General features: G+C 51.7%; 1 non-coding gene across 1 annotated transcript in view; it reads left to right on the forward strand.

The window, feature by feature from the left end:
• The first annotated feature begins 4,284 nt into the window (after nt 1-4,284).
• Nucleotides 4,285-5,000, forward strand: part of LOC124574471 — a 1,910-nt gene continuing 1,194 nt past the window's right edge. Inside the window, exon 1 of the ribosomal RNA XR_006972293.1 lies at nt 4,285-5,000. This exon is cut by the window's right edge and continues 1,194 nt beyond it. This is a non-coding gene — a ribosomal RNA (small subunit ribosomal RNA).

The raw sequence follows: 5,000 nt of genomic DNA on the forward strand, positions 1-5,000 counted from the left end.
GGATTAAACGTATACACGGCGCTGATTAGTAATAGATAGAGCCATCAGAATACAGATAATGTATACAACTGTCCGTATACATGCTGAAAGACTCTGCTCACAATCACAACCACACGTCAGCCACACACCCTTATCACGCACTACTCTCTGCCTGTAACACGCACACAGACAATATGTAAGCACCAGCATGGAACAACACCCAGTGCATCCTCTCCGCCACATTAGACAATCCACACTGTCATAACCAGACTGGGAGGTCCACTCAGAAAACAGAATATCCCACCCACCCGACAACCACCATTGCTCAGCCAAGCCACCAACACCCACACATGTCCTACACAGGGGTGCACCCAACATCACAATACTGCCTCCTCTCACAGCACACAAACAATGGCAGGAATGAAAGACACAGGTCTGCCACAAGCATGGAATGAGAGCGCCGCCTGTCATGAGCCAAAGGTGCATCCTGACGTGGCAAATCAGATGATGCCGCAGGCATCCACTTACTATAATCACAATCAACAAACCGGCCGCCCCGCCCCGCCCCCCATTAAACCTTTCCTTACAACAATGTGTACCTTAACCTAACCTATATCGTACCGTAACCTAACCTATATCGTACCGTAACCTAACCTATGTCGTACCGTAACCTAACCTATGTCGTACCGTAACCTAACCTATGTCGTACCGTAACCTAACCTATGTCGTACCGTAACCTAACCTATGTCGTACCGTAACCTAACCTATGTCGTACCGTAACCTAACCTATGTCGTACCGTAACCTAACCTATGTCGTACCGTAACCTAACCTATGTCGTACCGTAACCTAACCTATGTCGTACCTTAACCTAACCTATGTCGTACCTTAACCTAACCTATGTCGTACCTTAACCTAACCTATGTCGTACCTTAACCTAACCTATGTCGTACCTTAACCTAACCTATGTCGTACCTTAACCTAACCTATGTCGTACCTTAACCTAACCTATGTCGTACCTTAACCTAACCTATGTCGTACCTTAACCTAACCTATGTCGTACCTTAACCTAACCTATGTCGTACCTTAACCTAACCTATGTCGTACCTTAACCTAACCTATGTCGTACCTTAACCTAACCTATGTCGTACCTTAACCTAACCTATGTCGTACCTTAACCTAACCTATGTCGTACCTTAACCTAACCTATGTCGTACCTTAACCTAACCTATGTCGTACCTTAACCTAACCTATGTCGTACCTTAACCTAACCTATGTCGTACCTTAACCTAACCTATGTCGTACCTTAACCTAACCTATGTCGTACCTTAACCTAACCTATGTCGTACCTTAACCTAACCTATGTCGTACCTTAACCTAACCTATGTCGTACCTTAACCTAACCTATGTCGTACCTTAACCTAACCTATGTCGTACCTTAACCTAACCTATGTCGTACCTTAACCTAACCTATGTCGTACCTTAACCTAACCTATGTCGTACCTTAACCTAACCTATGTCGTACCTTAACCTAACCTGTATTGCGCCTTAACCTAACCTGTATTGCGCCTTAACCTAACCTGTATTGCGCCTTAACGTAACCTGTATTGCGCCTTAACGTAACCTGTATTGCGCCTTAACGTAACCTGTATTGCGCCTTAACGTAACCTGTATTGCGCCTTAACGTAACCTGTATTGCGCCTTAACGTAACCTGTATTGCGCCTTAACGTAACCTGTATTGCGCCTTAACGTAACCTGTATTGCGCCTTAACGTAACCTGTATTGCGCCTTAACGTAACCTGTATTGCGCCTTAACGTAACCTGTATTGCGCCTTAACGTAACCTGTATTGCGCCTTAACGTAACCTGTATTGCGCCTTAACGTAACCTGTATTGCGCCTTAACGTAACCTGTATTGCGCCTTAACGTAACCTGTATTGCGCCTTAACGTAACCTGTATTGCGCCTTAACGTAACCTGTATTGCGCCTTAACGTAACCTGCATTGCGCCTTAACGTAACCTGCATTGCGCCTTAACGTAACCTGTATTGCGCCTTAACGTAACCTGTATTGCGCCTTAACGTAACCTGTATTGCGCCTTAACGTAACCTGTATTGCGCCTTAACGTAACCTGTATTGCGCCTTAACGTAACCTGTATTGCGCCTTAACGTAACCGATATTGCGCCTTAACGTAACCTATATTGCGCCGTAACGTAACCTATATTGCGCCGTAACGTAACCCACATTGCCCCTTAACGTAACCCACATTGCCCCTTAACGTAACCCACATTGCCCCTTAACGTAACCCAACACACGTTGGGCCTTAACCCAACACACGTTGGGCCTTAACCCAACACACGTTGGGCCTTAACCCAACACACGTTGGGCCTTAACCCAACACACGTTGGGCCTTAACCCAACACACGTTGGGCCTTAACCCAACACACGTTGGGCCTTAACCCAACACACGTTGGGCCTTAACCCAACACACGTTGGGCCTTAACCCAACACACGTTGGGCCTTAACCCAACACACGTTGGGCCTTAACCCAACACACGTTGGGCCTTAACCCAACACACGTTGGGCCTTAACCTGCTCTGTAATTGTCATACGACGCGTTAAATTAGTGTAGTGTTGCCTAACTGCAACCCCCGCAATATAGTTTGCTACTCGCACTGCCCGGTCCCCAGTGTATCGCTTCATGTTAAACACCTTGCAGCTATACACTGTAATGTGGATGGCAGCAGGACGTACATGCTCAATGCCCTTTGCAGTTGTTCATTGGCATTTGCAGTTGTTCATTGGCATTCGCATGTGCGAAGCACTTAGCCTACGCTGTGGTACGGCCTGTGTCAACTGTCCGCTGATGTTGTACGTCCAAATCACACACTGTACTGCACATTGGTCCTCATGTACTGAATGATACATCGTGGTACATGTGACCGTACAACGACTGCGCCAACAACGGCGAACCATGCGGTCCAAATGTTGTGCACTCAGCTACGTGTCGTCTCCCTATAAGAGCTGGATTGCAGTGTGGTATGCCCTGGATGGCGATCAGCATGAGCCGTCTGTTGATGTAGTGGCGCGTGTTGTCAGACGTAGTCGTCTCTTCTCACACACCGTGATAGCATGGTGCACTGCGTTCCACATCTGCGACATGCGACAGAGGCCGGTTGACAGTCGTTCGCGCAATGGACATCGCATACGTACGGGGGCCACCTTCCACGTGTTCGCGAAGCGTGCACATGTTGTTGCGTGTATGTGGGCAGACATAGTGTGTCGTGACACCTGACACAGGCATGCAACAATCGTTGAATTTGCAAATGGCGATGGACGCCTACGTTTGCTGGTGACGTTATGCAAATGAACAACTGGTAAACCGTTGTGGTGCGGTTGTTCTCGCTAGAGGTGAATCAGTGATGGCGACGATCGGTTGAGCTACCAACCGGTTGTTCCAGCGATACCCACCATGCCCACGAACGTGAATGGCATCTGGGTGTGAAGCGATACGCGGCGGTGGCTGGGTGGGACCGTCCCCGGCCGGTGAGGGGGGGCCTCCCGGCGTGCTGGCCGCGCGGTGCGTGGGCGCACGCGCTACAGCCGGCTGGTGGGGGCGGCCAGTGGCAGGCGCGCCGGCCGACGGAGGCGGCAGGCGGCGCAGCTGCGCGCCGGCGCACCCTGCACGCGGCGCCGTGCGGCCAAAGTAGGTCCTCGCGGGCCCGGTGCGAAGCGCGGTGGACATCTGCAGTGTGCTGGTCCGATTGAGGACTGTGTGCGCTGAGGATGCGCCGCCGCCCGGCGCTCGGCGCCGCGACGCCGTCTGCTGCTCGGTCGCCTCTGCGGTTCTCGCAGGTGGTTTGTATCGCAGCTGTGCGGACGTGTTGGCGCGTGCGCTGTGCTGGGAGAGTTCGCTTCGGCACCCAAGTGGGGCTTTTGTCCTTCTGTGGCGCTGGCGTTGGAGCTGCCGGTCACCGTAGGTGGCGCGTGTTGTCTCCCGCCGGCAATGCCACGACAGCACGCTCCCGGGCCTCTGTCGGCAGCGGCAAGCTCAGTTGGGAGCACGGGTGGTCGCACCTAAAGCGTCTACTCGCCAAACTCCGGGCGATTGCGCCTCTCTCGAACCCGACCAAGTACTTAGGACGGCGCTGCGCGCCGCCGGGACCTGAGAGGGTTTCGAGGTGTATTGTGCAGGGGAGCTCAGCCTCCTCCTGTTTGCAGAATAATTGAGCGGACGCTTGCGTGTTCGCGCGGGCCCCCGGGACACACTCCCGGGCGGCCGGCTGCTCAGCTCTAGTTGACGCAGCTCCCTGGTTGATCCTGCCAGTAGTCATATGCTTGTCTCAAAGATTAAGCCATGCATGTCTCAGTACAAGCCGCATTAAGGTGAAACCGCGAATGGCTCATTAAATCAGTTATGGTTCCTTAGATCGTACCCACGTTACTTGGATAACTGTGGTAATTCTAGAGCTAATACATGCAAACAGAGTCCCGACCAGAGATGGAAGGGACGCTTTTATTAGATCAAAACCAATCGGTCGGCTCGTCCGGTCCGTTTGCCTTGGTGACTCTGAATAACTTTGGGCTGATCGCACGGTCCTCGTACCGGCGACGCATCTTTCAAATGTCTGCCTTATCAACTGTCGATGGTAGGTTCTGCGCCTACCATGGTTGTAACGGGTAACGGGGAATCAGGGTTCGATTCCGGAGAGGGAGCCTGAGAAACGGCTACCACATCCAAGGAAGGCAGCAGGCGCGCAAATTACCCACTCCCGGCACGGGGAGGTAGTGACGAAAAATAACGATACGGGACTCATCCGAGGCCCCGTAATCGGAATGAGTACACTTTAAATCCTTTAACGAGTATCTATTGGAGGGCAAGTCTGGTGCCAGCAGCCGCGGTAATTCCAGCTCCAATAGCGTATATTAAAGTTGTTGCGGTTAAAAAGCTCGTAGTTGGATTTGTGTCCCACGCTGTTGGTTCACCGCCCGTCGGTGTTTAACTGGCATGTATCGTGGGACG

The sequence above is a fragment of the Schistocerca americana genome, unplaced genomic scaffold (genome assembly GCF_021461395.2).
Source record: "Schistocerca americana isolate TAMUIC-IGC-003095 unplaced genomic scaffold, iqSchAmer2.1 HiC_scaffold_215, whole genome shotgun sequence".
Lineage (NCBI taxonomy): Eukaryota > Metazoa > Arthropoda > Insecta > Orthoptera > Acrididae > Schistocerca > Schistocerca americana.